General features: G+C 49.1%; 1 non-coding gene across 1 annotated transcript; it reads left to right on the top strand.

The window, feature by feature from the left end:
- The first annotated feature begins 10,465 nt into the window (after positions 1-10,465).
- LOC125134747 (U6 spliceosomal RNA) lies at positions 10,466-10,572 on the top strand. The gene has a single exon (XR_007136756.1). It is a non-coding gene; the product is annotated as a U6 spliceosomal RNA (small nuclear RNA).
- The last annotated feature ends 6,096 nt before the right edge of the window (positions 10,573-16,668 follow it).

Raw genomic sequence — 16,668 nt, 5'->3', positions numbered from 1 at the left:
CTTGGTGGCAATGAGGACCAGGGTCCAAAATACGGTGGGAGGGACTCGATTCTCAGGAGCTAGTGTTGTTGACAGATGGGTCAGCTACAGGGGCCAGTGGACACTCAGAGTGTTCGAGAATTAATAATTCTTACCCCTTTCATGGCCATTCCCTGGGATGGGGCTGTAACCCAGTGGCCCCCGATGATGGGACAGTAGCTGTCCTTGTCACAGTCCCTTCCAAAGTCACACACTTCACCTGAGCCCCTCAATCAGTGACCTTCCCTGGGGCCTTCCCTCCTGGGATGGTTCTTAGGCTGTGGATGATGGAGAATCACAGTCCGTTATCCTCAACCAGTCTCTTAACGGGAGGGTGTTTAGATTTGACCAATGGCTTAGTGTTTTGTCCTCTGGAGGAGGTAGCCTCTCTGAGGGCCTCTCCAGCTATGCATCATCGTCATGGCCCCTCTTGGAAGCACCTGGAAGTCATCTGGAGAAAAACAGCCCCTTGTTCCAACCTTGTACTTCTCGCCCACGCCCTTGCTTTCTGATAAGTCCTCCTGATCTTTGCTTTCCTCCCAGCCCTGCCTGGGCTGCTGGGGGCTCCCCACAGCCTTCCAACAGTCTGATGGCTGCTCAGTTAGTCCATCATCCCTCTCTCTCTCTCTCTCTCTCTCTCTCTTTTTTTTTTTTTTTTTTTTTTAGGGCTGTACCCGCAGCATATGGAAGTTCCCAGGCTAGGGGTCGAATCAGAGCTGCAGCTGTCAGCCCATGCCACAGCCACAGCCATGCGGGATCTGAGCCACGTCTGCGACTACACGGCAGCTTGAGGCAATGCCAGATCCTTAACCCACTGATCGTGGCCAGGGGTTGAACCTGCATCCTTAAGGATACTAGCCGGGTTCTTAACCCTCTGAGCCACAGTGGAAAGTCCCACCCTTGTCCTCTCTTGATTACTCTTCCTCCCTCATCGCTGTTCTTGCAGGACTGAGGTTGTGGGAGTACGAACTCCTCTGAGCCAAGGCCCAGAGAGGCTTCTGGATTTATGGATGTGCTTAAGTGTCTTCACAGACAGATTGCTGGGGCACTGTCAGGATGCCCTCAGCCATCAGGGGGTTCCGGCTGGCCTTTTAGTTGTGTGCCAGCTAAGTTTTATTGAGCACTCACACTGCTGGCTGAAGCTATTCTTGGCAGTGGGTCTGCACTTTACAACTTAGCAAGTCTACTCCTCATCGTCTGCATAACAAATGTCCCCGGTTCACTCACTCATTCTTTGATTCCTCACACTGGTCCAGTACCCAGTGTGCAGCATGGACCACTCAAGGGCTCTGTGCTTTCTAGTGTTAATAACATAAAAACAGGTCCCTGCCTTGTTCAGGTTTATGGGGAAAAAGAAACAGACACACTCTCTCATTCAGTGAATGAAAAAGCAGAGTATTTTGGGGGGCCAGAAGGAGGGCTATTGAGTCCAGCAGGGCAGAGGTGGGAGGGTGAGGAGGGAGGCCAGGAAGGCTTCCTAGAGGAAGGACCTGCATCTCGAAGGACCTTAGGACGTGGACAGGCAAGGACAGTACAGGGAGGAGGGGTGAGCAGGCGGAGGTGATAACATGGGCAGAAAGTACCTGACTCTTACAGAGGTGAGGCTGGCTGGCAGCTGCCTGGTCCGTGCATAGCGTCTGGCCCTCGGATAAGTCCTCATTTATTTCTTAGGAGGAAAACTAATGCTCCAGCACCTGCTTGAACCCAAAGCCTCAGTTTCCCATCTGTAAAGTTTCACAAGTGAACTTGTCCGTTTCTACTATTCTCATGAGTTGGGACTAGCTACGTGGTTTTTGAATTCCAGGTACTGAGCTCTGCTTTGATGTTTATTGTGCATTTTTCTTGCTAAGCACCTGCTTGAGCTGATCTGGCTGCTGCAGGTTGGGGCTGGTGGGACTTTGTGGCTTCAGGGGCCAGTTTGGTGGAGAGAAGCATTTTTCTCTCCCCAGGCCACCACAGCCCCACGTGAGGCTGAGGGGATGTCAGTCACTTCTTGTTCCTGTGGCCCAGGAGGTGAGGATGCTGCTTCGAAGCCTCTGCCTGACCCTTCTAAAGAGAGAGGGCAGGGTGGTCTCTCTGTCCCACCCAGGAGAACCATGCCCACCAGGGAACTCTTTTCCCTTAAGAGACCCAATCTGCGTATTTGCAAAAATCCACTTCCAATCATCACCTTTTCTTTCCTCTTCTTTCTTGGGGGTACAGCTTTTCTCAAAGAGAGCCTGAGGCTTGAAGTGGGTTAAAACAGAGTTTTCAAAGTCTCACTGGCTCAGGCTCCAGGAGGTTTTCAGTTACATCCCGGCAGCATCTGATGTGGCCAGCTGCCTGGTGCTGGTTCACCTCTGCACCCTGACCCAAGGCTGCAGGACCCTCCCTGGGCTTGGGATCCATCCCCATGTTTGGTGAGTCAGCAGCTGAAAGAGGCCAATTGGTGAGACGTGCCTCTGGTGCCGTGGCCCGGTCTGCCCCTGGGGGCCCACTCCCCAGATGTCCTCCTCGTTAGCCCTGACCGGCTCTCGGGTGGTGAAAAGAGCCACGTTTGGTGCTCTGACACTTGCCTCCGGTCACAGGTCCCTGGATCACTGAACCCAAGAGGTCTCCTTTTCCAAGGGCAAGGCTCGCAGCCTGCTTCCCTTCTCTGGTGCATTTTCTGGTGTGGGCTTCTGTTCTCTCTTTAGCTCTGAGCACAGTGTTCATTGTAGCGCAGACCAACTCTAATCTGTCCTCCTTTCCCACAGGGCCCAGCACAGTGAAAATCAGGGACTTAAAGGGCTGATGCACTGGAAATGTAGATTGATTAGTCCCAAGGTTTCACCCTCTCCTTGGATAGGATTATACATACACCACACCTCTTGCCAGAATACTTTGTCAAAAAGTCTTTCTATAGAGAAGGTGGTGTGTTTATCTCTGCCGCATTGACTCTGGGTGCGGTCATGGGGTTTACTTTAGTCAATAAGATGCTAGTAGAAAAGCAGAGTCTTGCATTGTGCTTGTGAAATGATGCTCAGACTCTTGCACTTCTGCCCTTCGCTAGGGGAAGAGAATGCCCAGATGAGAGTGCTGGTCCTGGAGAGACTTGAACTTACCCCCCCAAAGCCAGAACTAGAGCTTGCCCAATAAATCAATAGACCTTAGAGGAATAGCCAGTGCTGTACAACGGGGGAGTCGGCAGTTGTCTACTAGACACAGCAGCATTGCACAAAACCATCTGACCATTGTAAGGATCAACTTGATGCAGGGGCTGCATCGTTTTCTTTTCTAGCTCCATCAGCTCCTGTGTAAGAACACAGGAGAAATGCCAGGAAAAATTTTCTGAATGGAGGGCAGGAAGATGAACTCTGGTGAACTTGCCACGCTTGGTTGACACTGCTCCCATCTGAGGCCGGTGGAATCTAGCACCATGTTATAGCCCAGATTTGTGTGTGGAATCTCTCAGTTATAAGTATTGAATAAAATCTGTATACCACTCTGCAGGCAAAACAAAACACTCGGACCAGCTGGTGGATGGCCAATTTATAGCCTCTGAAAGGGCTCCTCCTCCGAATTTTGTCAGTGGCTAGAATTCTCATGAAAAGATCCAAGAAAACAGAAGAACAGTCAGCCTGATGGCACAGCCTGTTTGCTGGATGGTGTTGCTTTAGTGCCACTAAAATAGTTCAGGTCTGACTAGGAAAGAGCATTGGACTGAACATCTGGAGTTTTGGGTTTGAATCCTTCTTCTAGTTTGATTTGCTGTGTGACATCAAGTGAGTCTCTCTGGGCCTTAGCTTTCCCAATGATATAATGACTTTGCCACTTAGAAGCTGAGAAGCTGAGAAGCTGAGAACTGGTCACTTAACCTTTCCAAGCATTAGCATCCTCATCTGTGAAGTGGAGTAGTGCTATGAAGTGGGGTGTCGCTGTCAAGTGGGGTTACTGCTGCTCACCTGCATTAAACAAGGAGAGAATCCACTACTAGCTCACTGCCCGGCACACATAATCCCATGGCTGTTCACTGTGGCTTCTGCTGTGCTAATTATTAATGACAACAATAATAAATGAAAAAAACATAGCTTGGGATTCTCTACTAGGAGCTGGGGACAAGAGTTGGCACACAAAATTCTGGGGCCACTCTCTGAATACTAGCAGAGGTGCAGTGTTCTTATTTCCTCTCTGTCTAGTTCCTGAGGTCCATTCCCTGGCCAGCCCCTTGATGCCCCCATTAGAAATTCTCTTTACTTTGTTCACAGCCAGTTTGCACCCTTGCCCCCGATGGTCAGCTCTGACTGCATGCATTTCACACACTGGCTTTCCTTGATCTCTCCCTGCAAGGTCCTCTGGAAGGGATTTCATGCTGAGAGGCGGGACCCCTCCCAGCTGCCAGCCTGGTGCTCAAATAAGTTTCTAAACCCTGTAGCACCCAGGTCTCTTTTCCCAGGCCAGGACTGAGAGCAAACAAATGGATCAGAGCACTTCCCCAGCCACCAGAGAGCCTGGACAACTTGGTATAACATTTTATATAAAGCAGTTGCATGGATTAGCAGACCCTCAGGGGCCAGAAACTTGCTTCAGACTATGCTGAAAGAAAAAAATCATTGATTCCTATAACTGGGAATGTCAGGGGTTGAGCTACATTGTCACTTGTCTTCCCACTCCCGATCCCCTCCGGGTGCCTTTAGAGAATGTGATTGGTGGAAACTCAAACAGAAACAGGTCAGCCCTTCACTTCCAAGGAAGTATTCGGATTGGCTCCCCTTGGACCAATCACTCACTTTGGGGGATGAGGAAGCAAGTTTGGCTGAGCCTGGCTCTAAGCCCATCACTGCAGCAAGTGTGTATGAGGTGTAACTTCCCCATCATTTCCTCTGGAGCCCCAAGCAAGGGGGGTAGGGGGCAGGGGCTGGGGGGAGGTATGGCTCTCCGAAGGAGATGAGCTGGGCTGCTCAGGAATACGCTGCCTTTCCTGTCCAGGACATTGTGCAAAAACCTCAAATCACTTTTCTTGATTCCTAGGACATTTCACATCTGGGTAGGGGAAAATGCCAGTGGGCTCTTTACAACAGGAACACCTAATATACACTGTCAAGGGGAAAGGGGAACCAGCTGGATTCTCTGTGCCAGTAACATCTGGGGTGACGAAAGAATTACATGCAGGTTTGCATAAAAGCAGAATTATCCAACATAAAGATATAGAAAGCAAATACCACGTGTTGTATAACATCGTAGGCCCATGTGCGTTTAGAGGGCAAGGGAAGGGCCCCTGCTCCTCATGGGGAGGGGCCCCGCCAGCAGCACATCCTTCACGTCCGGTCTGTCTCCCCACCCCATCCCCACCCTGACTCTGTAGTTTAAGCCTCCTCTTGGCCCATCCGGCCCGGCTCTTCTCTTTGCCCTCCCAACTCCCACTGCTCCCTCCTGTCCATGGCCCATGGAGCATCAGGTGCAGGTCTTCCTGTGTTCCCTGCCTACAAACCTCCGCCTGCTCTTATTCCCAGTGGGACGAGGTCTCAGCACCTTTGTGACACACAACCCTCCCTAAGCTCACTTTTGTCCTCTGCTCCAGACTGAAAGCACAAATCGGTGTCCAGTTGGCCTGGATTTGAGTCTTCTTGCTGCCTTCTAATGTCCATGCGATTTTGGACTTGACATGCACCTTCTCTGGGGCTCAGGCCTCCTGTAAAACGGAGTTGAAATCCTTCTTTCCCTCTCCTTCCCTCCTGCCTCTATCACTCCTTCCATCCTGCTCCCTCTCTCCCTCTCTCTCTTCTCGATTTCTCTCTGTCTCTCCATCCCTCTCCCCCTTCTTCCCCCTCCTACCCTCTGTCACTTTCTCCCTTCCCTGCACACACACACCTTGCAGGGACTGTGAAGACTGTGTGCTGCATTGTGCAGACAGCACACCCAGAGCAGCACACGTGTCCTCTGTGCCTGCACGTTCCCCGTATCCTCCAGTCCTGGTCTCCCTGTTGTATAGTAAAGAATTTGTCTGGACTTTATCATGGGTTGCTGGCACAGAGCTTCTAAAACCCTTGGAGTTTCCCAAGTGATGGGAGTACCTTTGTAATTCTTGAGTCCCTTGAACTAAACCTAAGTTTTGCTAATGACTTGAGATGACTCAGGATGCAGCTGGGTTCCCTGAAACGCCAACTGCGTGATTAGAGGGTGGGGCTTTGGACCAGCCTGACTTCTAGGCTGTGGGGGGTGGCTGGAGATTGAGTTATTACTTATCCCTCTGTAATGAGCCCCCAGTAAAAGTGCTGGAAACTGGGAGTTCCTGTTATGGCTCAGCGGAAACGAATCTGACTAGTAGCCATGAGGACTTAGGTTTGTGGGTTCGATCCCTGGCCTCACTCAGTGGGTTTAGGATCTGGCGTTGCTGTGAGCTGTGGTGTAGGTCACAGATGTGGCTCAGATCCCACGTTGATGTGGCTATGGTGTAGGCCAGCAGCTATGGCTACAATTGGACCCCTAGCCTGGGAACCTCCAAATTCTGTGGGCGTGGCTCTAAAAAAAAAAAAAGACAAAAAATAAGTGCTGGAAACTGAAGCTCAGTGGAGCTTCCTGGCTGGTGAGTCCATCACTGTGCCTGGAGGGTGACATTCTGATTCCAAAGGGAGAGGACATAGGAGTGTAGGTTTGGGTCCCTCCCATCCCAGACCTCACCTGCACTGTGTGTCTCTTTGTCTGGCTGGTCCTGGTCTTTGTCTTTTATACTAAAACTGTAATAATGGGTGTAGCATTTCCCTGAGTTCTGTGAGCTATTCTAGGGAATCAGCAAGCCTGAGAAGGACATGGGAGCCCCTGATTTGAAACCAGTTGGGCATAAGCTTGGGTGACTTGGGGACCCCACTTGGAGCTGGTATCTGCACTGAGAGCAAGTCTTGTTGGGAGGACTGCTTACCTTGTGGGGTCTGCACTACCTGGGTGGTTAGCACTGGAACTGAATTGCACTTCACTGGTTTAAGTTGAAACAGAAACTTCTACTGGCCAGTCCTTCTCTGTGGGCTCCACTCCTGTGATATCTCTCTCTGGATTGCTCTTCTGCTCCTAATTGCATCGGAAACTCCTATTCACCCTGCAAAACCCCCAGGGCTGAGATGCCCAGCTCTCAGAGGATATATCCCTCAACTTTTTATTACAGAAAATTCCAAATACCTGCAGTTAGAGAAAATAATATGACAGACTCACACAGTCATTTTGGGACCAACTTCCTATTCTTGCTTACTCTCTTACCACCCCTACCCCTCAACTTTCAGAGACTCTTTGGTCTCTGCCGAGAGGACCAAGGTGCCTGCTGAGGTCACGGAACCGAAGACCTGTCGGAGGCTATCCTCCAGGGTGTGCAGCAGACTTGGGGTGTAGCTGTCTTGCATCAATGACTTGTGTGCAGAGCAAAATGAGATGAGAAATGCACTTACATAAAAGCTGAATTGGCACGACAAGCAAATTTACAGAGAGAATGGCGTGTCATTTGAAATAATAAGAACGGCATTTTTGGGCAGGCAGCAGATGGAAAGAGCACACGTCTCCTGACCCAGCATTCGGGTTTATCTAACACTCCATGTTAGCTCAGTTCACCAAATATTTCTCCAGGAGCAGTGGGGTGGGCTGGATGGCAGCTAGGATGTGGTCACACATGAGGAAGCGAGGGTGCGGTGGGGAAGGTGGTTCCAAGATTTTCCGATACCACCTCTCTTCTTTTAAAGATTTTTTTTTTTTTTTTTTTAGGGCTGCACTCATGGCATATGAAAGTTCCCAGGCTAGGGGTCGAATCAGAGCTGTAGCCACTGGCCTACACCACAGCCACAGCAAAGCGGGATCTGAGCCATGTCTATGACCTACACCACAGCTCACGGCAATGCAGGATCCTTGACCCACTGAGCGAGGCCAGGGACTGAACCTGTATCCTCAAGGACACTAGTCAGATTCGTTTTCACTGCACCACCAAGATAGGAACTCCCTTCTTTTAAAGATTTCTACTCCACGCTTTCTCCTTTCCTTCCTCACCCATTCCTTCCTTTCTGAACCACTTGTGGAGTTTGGAGTGTTGTGCCAAAGTCTGGGCTTGTGGTGGTGATGATGATGCTAAAGATAACGAGAAGATGTCATAATAAGCACCCCGTAGGATTTATCTTGGGGTAGACACAGTTGCCAGTGAATTCTTTCATCAACCCCTGGAGGTCAATTACTCTGTTTTTACAGATGGTGAAACTGGAAAAACAGAGACGTTAAACCACTTGTCCAAAGTCACACAGCTCCTGGACATACAGAAAGGAATAAGGCACATGGCTGCCAGTTTGCATGGGCTCCCACGTGGATAATTTTTGAGTATCAGATGGAGTAGGATAGCATTTATGAGTTCATGGCTGATAGAAATCCAGGAGAGATAGGGAAGGGGAGGGAGAGAGGAGGAGAGAATCACCTTGCAGAAAAACGCCAACAACCAATGTGGAAGGAATGAGAAAATTACCGTTTTGCAAACTCTAGTGCAGTACTGGATGAAGGCAGGGGCCACAAGGGATGCTGAAACCACTGGGTGAAAGGCACTGGGGAGCAGGATCTTAATAGGATTCCAAAGAATCACCCCACAGATTAGCTACAAATTACCATGGGAAGATGGGCCTTTAGGGTGCAGCTATCTGGTAGTCACCACCTTGACCCAGCGTGGCCAAGAGAGGGAAATCCTGATATGACAGCCCCCTGAGCAGGTACAGTAAGAAGGCTCATAGCAACATCAGGAGGAAAGTACTGAGCTTTCCTGTATCCCCCCCATCCCCACACCCCCGCCCGCCACAGCCACCCCACCCTCAGCACCCCCACCGCAGTGGCCCACTCCTTGCAACCTATGCACCTGCATCCCACATCTCCGCCATAGTTTGTATCAGGGCTCACCCTTGGCGCTGTACTTTTATTTTAAAAATTCTTTTGCTGTCATTTGGATGGGATTTTGGATGGGAGAGAAGGGAAACGTGGGCGTAAAACTCGTCTTCTTTCCTACAAGTCACTTTTTCTTTCAATGAAAAATGTTGTTCTCTCTCCCTGGCCCTGTCCTAGCCTCACTTGTGCAGGAAAGTCTGGCCTTTGCGGGGCCTTTGGAGGCCTCGTGTGCTGCCAGCGGCACCTGGGCTCTCTCTGGATCCCAGGAAGTGGAGGAGGGGCTGCTGCAAGTCACAAGTGCAGAGTGAGGGCAGCCCCCACCCCCACCCCGCCCCCCGCCATGGCCCCCCATTCTCTGCTTGGAATGCAGCTTCCTCCTCTCGGCCTGAGCCCACATCGTGGTTCCTTTGTTCCACCACAACACCAGCGCTGGAATGGATGGAACATTTGTGCTCTTTCTGTTTTGAAATTAACTGTCATGAGCCCAGCGCGGGAAGCACAACACTGGCTCCCTCTTGAATGGGAAACACCAGTCTGTCGCTCTGCCCAGGCTTTCCTGCTTGGAAGCGGGCTTTCTGCTCCTGAAATATTTAATGAGGGCATGTGGCCGAGGAGGCTTGAGAGGCCTCTGAAATTACTGGCCTCCCTTTGCAAGTGAGGCCTCCCCGGGTTCTGCAACAAAGAGCCAGATGCACTGGAGGTGCCAGCTGGTGCCTGGGAGGCGCTGACCTTTCCAGCACCTGCTGCCCAGAGCTATACTGACCCTGCTCGCAGGCATCCATGTCATCTCTGCAGAGGGTGCTCTGGGCTCCTGCTTCCAGGACACAGGGTTGCTTCCTTTGGACTCAGTGCCTCTGTCCCTTCACCCTTACAGGGCACAACAGGGACACTCTGATGGGACCTCGCCATTAGCAAGGTTACACAGTCCCCTTTAATTGTGGCTCACCCAGCTGGTTCTGAGATACATACAGCAGTTTCTTTTTGTCCTATAGGCCCCTTCATGTTATTTCTTTTTCCTCTTAAGAGGGGCCTGATGACCCATCTCCCCAGACCCATTCCGAATCCAGCCTTCATAGCTCAGATGAAGAACTGTCTTTCGCAAATTCAGCCCCCTCACTTCCTAGCATATGTGTAGTCCTTCACTGGTTGTACCACAACGATTAGACTAAATCTCACGCTCAGTGTTCAGGAAACACCGGTTCACTGTATGAATCCAGTCTGTCGTGCCCACTCCCTGCCTCCTGGGGCTCGCAGCCCATGTCTGTGCCTCAGACTGCACCCTTGAAAATGTTGGTTTTATTCCCCACTTTCTCATGCTCTTGCACCCCTCTATTCGCTGAGTTGGAATGTGTTGAGTACCTGCTGTGCACCAAGAATTTTCTGGATCGGTGTTATCCAGTAGAAAGACAATGCAAGCCACATGTGTAATTTGAAATGTTCTGGTAGCTACATCAAAAAAGGTAAAAAGTAAAAGAAGGAATGTATTTGAATAACTTATTTAACCTCATGTTGCTTTGTTGTTTATTGTCTCTCTATTTTAGTGTCTAAAATATTATCAATTTCAACATGTAATCAATACAAAAATACTACTATGGTGCTTGCTTTGGCAGCACATGTACTAAAATTGGAATGACACAGAGAGGATTTGCATGACCCCCATGGAGGGATGACGTGCAAATTCGTGAAGCGTTCCATAGTTTTTTGGACATATACACACTACCGTATATAAAATAGATGGGTAACAAGGACCTACCATATAACACAGGGACATCTACTCAATACTGTGTAAACCTATATGGGAAATGAATCTGAAAAGGAATGGATATATGTATATGTATAACTGATTTACTTTGCTGTGCAGCTGAAGCCAACACGATTTGTAAGTCAACCCCACTCCAATAAAATCTATTAAAAACTACTAATACGTTGTTTTGCATTCTTTTTATACCAAGTCTTTGAAATCCAGTGTATGTGTTAACATGTCCTGCTTCTCTCAGTAGGACTGGGCACATTGCCAGGGCTCAGTGTGGCTTGTGGCCACCGTATGAAAGAGCATGGCTCTAGGTGATGAGAGCGCTTGTGAACAGGGCACCAGCATCCCTGCCCTCATGGTGTTTACATTCTAGTTAGAGAAAGAGATAGCAAACAACAAAACAGCATGGACCTTATTCCATGTGGGCTCGCTTTCTGTGGGACTCGGCCCACCTCTCACTAATTGAGAAATTCCTCAGGTGCTGTCTTTGTTTAAGGTAGCGGCTTACACTGTGGGATAGAGGATGGAATCTCACCCAGCCCTCACTGCCTGTGACAGGCAGAACAGCAGCCCCCAGCGATGTCCACGTCTTATCCCTGGGACCTGTGGATATGTCCTCTTAAGTGGCAAATGAAACTTTGCAGGTGTGATTAAGGATGAGGAGGTTGCAGAGTTCCCATTGTGGCTCAGTGAGTTAAGAACCCTACTAATATCCATGAAGATGCAGGTTGGATCCCTGGCCTCATTCAGTGGGTTATGGATCTGGCGTTGCTGTGGCTATGGCATAGGTTGGCAACTGCAGCTCTGACTTGACCCCTAGCCTGGAGTTGACTTCCATATGCTGCAGGTGTGGCCCTAAAAAAGAAAAAAAAGATCGAGGATCTTGGGATGGGGAAGATAATCCTGAATTATGCCCTGGCGTGGGGAGCAGGGAGCCGATCCCATCACACGACTGCTTAAAAACAGCACACTTCTCCTGGCTGCAGAGACAGAGAACTGGAGAGATGGGATCATGAGAAGTGCACGGTCTGTGTGGCTTGCTGTCACAACGGAGGAAGGTGGACATAATTCAAGGAATGCACCAGCCTCTAGAAGCTCAAAAAGGCAAGGACACAGATTTCCCCTTAGAGCTGCCAGAGAGGAATGCAGCCTGCTGGATGTCAGCCTGTTGAGACCCCTGTTGGAAGTGTGACCCACAGAATTGTGAAATTATGAATGTGTGGTGTTTTAAGGCCCTCCATTAGTGATAATTTGTTACGGCAGCAATAGAAAACTGATATGCTAGCTTTGGGATTAAGGGATGAATAATTCACCTTCCTGAGAGTCAGAAATTAGTTATATCTGCCTCGTGGGAGTTTGCAGTGGATAGAAATGAGCTAACGGCTATAAAGCACCCCGTCCTGAGTCCAGCCCATTGTAAATGCGCACTTACTGTCAGCGAACACTCCGTGCATTGCTGCGGTTTCTCGAAGGGTTGGCCTGGAGCAGGGACTCTGCGAATGCTGCTTGAATGAACACTGAGTGACTGGCCCTCTATCACCGTCTTCCAAGACAGAGTCGTCGGCTTCTTAGAGCTCGTCTGCTCTGTGATTTTCCGGTGTGGAACCCAAGGGGATTTGTGTGGCACACAGTCAAACATGTTTTATTTGAGTCGTTATGCATTTTAATGTGTGTTGGGAAAATATGGCTGGCACATCAAATCCATTATTCGCAGATAAAGGACAACAAAGCAAACCCATTTTTTAAGAAGGGTTGTGTAGGCGTTCCTGTTGTGGGTGCAGTGGAAATGAACCTGACTAGTATCCATGAGGATGCAGGTTCGATGCCTGGCCTTGCTCAGTCGGTCGGGGATCTGGTGTTGCTGTGAGTTGTGGTGTAGGTTGCAGACATGGCTCAGATCCTGTGTTGCTGGGGCTGTGGCTGTGGCCAGCAGCTGTAGCTCCGATTTGACCTCTAGCCTGGGTCACTTGCACATGTTGTGGGGTGCAACCCTAAGAAGCAAAAAAAAAAAAAAAAAAAAAAAGAAAGAAAAAAGAAAAAAAGAAAAAAGAGTTGTGTAAGCACTGGTTCCCATGGCGAGGGTGGTAGGTGAGTGGCTGGAAGCCTGATGGAGTCTGCTGTCTCCCTCTGGAGATGGGGAGACAGAGGCTGAGGGAAGGAGGGTAACATGAGGGCTGTGTGTGTCCATGCAGCAGCCTCATCTTTCTGTTCTTTGCTCCTGATTATATGTTGCACTGTTTCAATTCAGGACCTGCCCTTTAGATTCCTTAGAAACCAGGAGTCCATCTTCAGGCGTGGAAAGTTTTCAAGTGCATCTCCCTCATGTTATGGACTTAAGGGACATCCTTGGTTCTGTCTGATCTCCACTTCACTCTGTCTCCAGCTGAGGAATAGGGAATGTGCGCATAGGGCCTGCGCATAGGGCCTTCATATTAGTCTGAGTTCTTTTTATGGTTCAAACCTACACTATAAAAGAAAGAGGGAGTTCCCATTGTGGCGCAGTAGAAATGAATCTGACCAGTATCCACAAGAATGTGGGTTCGATCCCTGGGCTCTCTGAGTGGGTTAAAGATCTGGTGTTGCTGTGGCTGTGGTGTAGGCTGGCAGCTATAGCTCCAAGTTGACCCCTAGCCTGGGAACATCCTTGTGCCACTGGTATGGCCCTAAAAAAGCAACAAACAAACAAAACCCATAACCCCCCCCCAAAAAAAAAACACAACTAGAGCCAGTGTGGACAGAGGTTATTTATTGGCTTATAGACAAGGTGGGGTTGAACAACTAAACCAGTGTGGACAGAGTTTATTTATTGGCTTATAGACAAGGTGGGGTTGAACAACTAAACCAGTGTGGACAGAGTTTATTTATTGGCTTATAGACAAGGTGGGGTTGAACAACTAAACCATGCAGCTGGGCTTTGGACACTTCCCACATCAAGGCCTCTGCTATCTCTCTCTATTCCTTTCTCATTTCTGCTTCCCCCTGTGAATGTCTGCCTCCTGCTCTGGGCCTTCTGCTTCTCAGCCCTACCTCTTTTGCTGTCAGACAGCAGAGGGCATTTTGCTGTGATTTCTAGTTCTGATGTGAAAAATCCCAGAGACAGAGTCTATGATTGGTTGGGCCTGGGCTGAATGTCCAACTCTGGACCAATCACATTGCTTGGGCTTGAGTTCAGTGTCCAACCCTGGGCCAATCAGACTAGTTGAGCTTAGGCCGACTATCCAACCCAGGACCAATCAACTGTGCTAGATGGAGACTTGGAGGGGGCTGGGTCGAGGAAAAACAGGGCTGCTTTCTCTCAAGCCACAAGATGATGTTCTGCAAAGAAGGCAGTAGTGGAATGTGGTGGTCAGACTTAGCGAGAGGCAGCCTCTGGACCAGCTTGTGAACCTGCAAAGCTTGCTTGCATAGCTCAGATCTTTGCTTTTTCACTTACTATTCATTTTACCTTGGGAATATTTCCGATTCCTCTAAGCCTCAGTTACCCCATCTATAAAAGTAGAAATTTTGATACTTATTTTGTAAGATGTTATGAGGATTGTGGGAAATATCAGGTGAAAATATCTAGTGCACAATAAGAGATCAAGAACACTTTGCTTCTTGATTTCTCAAGTGGCCAATTTTTCTTCTAGATTTTTGCTTAGGAAGCAGATTTCTGAGCTCATGATTGAAACCCTTCTTTTATTATTTCCTCCTGTTGATTGGAACGAAGCAAAACTATTTCCCTGTTATAATTACTTCTAAGACTGGCTTTAAAACATACTGGGTTAATGATAATTGGAGAACACCTAGGACATCAAGAAAATATGTAGGTCACACTAATAGTGACTGCCGGAGTTCCTGAAATAAACATGATGGGAACTATCTAGGGAAATGAACATTATGCCAAATGCTAAAATGAGTGGGGAAGAGATGGGAAAGGGAGGGATCTGTGTCTGCTGGGGCGAGTGCCTCAGGACGTTACGGTCAGACCATGGGTCATAAGCTCGGACATGGTCCAGAGTGGACCTCTACCTTCACCAGGGTCTCAGGTCCACTCTCTTGCAGGATATCTGGGCAGTGGCCTTTGACACTTCACAGACCTCTGAGGACTGGCTCAGCCTGGGACTAAGGATATAACAAAAGCCCTTTCATAGTGGAAGAAACTCATGTCTCCAAGAGATGAGAGCCTGGGAAACCTCTGGGTCATGTAGGTGCTCTACCTGCTGGAGAAGCCAATCAGATCCTGGCTTTGGAGTAGGCTTGGAAAAAAGTAAAGGATAATAGCTTTGGAGTAGTGAGACAGGGAAGAGTAGGGCAGGAAGGGAAAGGAAGCATTAGAGGGAAATCCCTGTACCTTCACCCAACCGCCCATTCCTTTGTCCCTCCATCCGTCAGCCTTCCATTTACCCATCTGCTTGACCATCTGCCTGGCCACATACATAATTCTGGTCTTCTCTTGATCTAAGGTGGGGATGGAGTTAATGAGTCAGTGCCGGAGAAATGGAAATGAATTGGACAAAAGGCCTTTCCTACTTCACCGAGTTCACACTCATATATTCTGCACAAGGCACAGTGAGGAAAGGGCTGTACATACAGACATAAGAAAATGAGGAGAGACACTTAGAATACACAGCACATACTAGAAAGCCCAATGCATCAACTCAATTCCCCTTGCTTATTTATTTATTTATTTTTTCGTGAGCTTTGTTCCATGAGCAGCGTCCTTATTCCTCTGGGGAAATTTGCCAGATCAACTTGAATTGGGAAGTTCAGAGCAATTATTCTCCCTGAACTACAGCTTCTCTACTTCTGTACCCTTTCAAAAAATATTGCGTCCTGACTTGCTGGAAAAGGCCAAGGCCCAGCCAGCCTGGTTCTGACTCACCATTTGTGAGAGGTGATGTAGGGGAGTAGAAAGAACGGCTGCCTGAAAGTCTGGAGCCTGGGCTGTATAGCACTCAGTCTTGCCCGGCTCTGACATCCCAAGGCCCTACCCTTGGCTTCCTCCCCTTTGCATCTCTGCTTACCTTGGCCTGCTGTGGATACCTGAGGACCATCAGTCTCCTGCCCCCTTCCTGCAGGAGGGGGAATTGCACAGGGTACCCAAGTTAGCAAATGTTTGAATGACTCATTTTATGCCATTTCCTTAAAAAAAAAAAAAAAATTCCTTTGTTGCCCACAAAAAAGACTGACAATGTCCAAGACACTTAGAGGACATCAGATCTAGCTGAGAGCAGAAGGAAAAGCTCTATGGCCCTTGAGAAATGTCTTAGTGCCCCTAGCGTATGCCAAGCTCTGTATGAAGCCTGGATCCCACTGACATCCTAGGACCCAGCCCCGCCCTGGAGGAACACACATTCTCCTGAGGAGCTGGGCATGGGCCTAAAGACTGATGCTGTGCAGAAGGCTCCACGCGAATGCATCCAGGTGTGGAGGATGGAGCAAGCAAGGGTTCCTGGCTGAGGGAGGGTGAAGCCAGAGGCTTGAGGCATGAGTGCTCACAAGATGAGGACAAGAAATCAGGAGGAGAGAACTCTGCATGAGGAAGACGTGAAGGCATGTCCCTGAGTGAGGGATTTAATTACAGGTAGGCAGGTGCTGCTGGCATTTGGGGTTCAAGTGAGGAGTAATATCCTTAAAGGCCTGGAACATGAAGCTCAGGTGCTTCAGTTTTATCCTAACGGCAGAGGTGGAGGGATTTTAAGCCTGGAATGAGATGATGTGCTGGTGTGGGTTCCCCTGCAAGCAGAGCCTAAGATGAGAACTTGGGTGCATGTGCTTTATTTAGAAGGTGATCCCAGGAGACAGAAGGATGTGAAGAAGTGAGGCAGGGAAGGAAAAACAGTGGAAACTCTGTAGCTACCAGGCTGGTAACCACATGGGCAGAGCCGATCTCAGTCTTGCTGGGGACTCTTTAATGAAGAGTGTAGAACATGCCCCGGAATTTTCTCACTGAAGAATGGGAGCCGGGGGCATTCATCCCCCGATGCCCATCCTTTAATAATTGAAGCCTGCCCTCAGAGGCGGTCATTCCTTGCTCAGATGGGCTGTTTGTGTGTAACTAA

This window comes from Phacochoerus africanus, chromosome 8, assembly GCF_016906955.1.
Source record: "Phacochoerus africanus isolate WHEZ1 chromosome 8, ROS_Pafr_v1, whole genome shotgun sequence".
NCBI lineage: Eukaryota > Metazoa > Chordata > Mammalia > Artiodactyla > Suidae > Phacochoerus > Phacochoerus africanus.
This window is presented reverse-complemented; position numbering and strand designations above follow the sequence as displayed.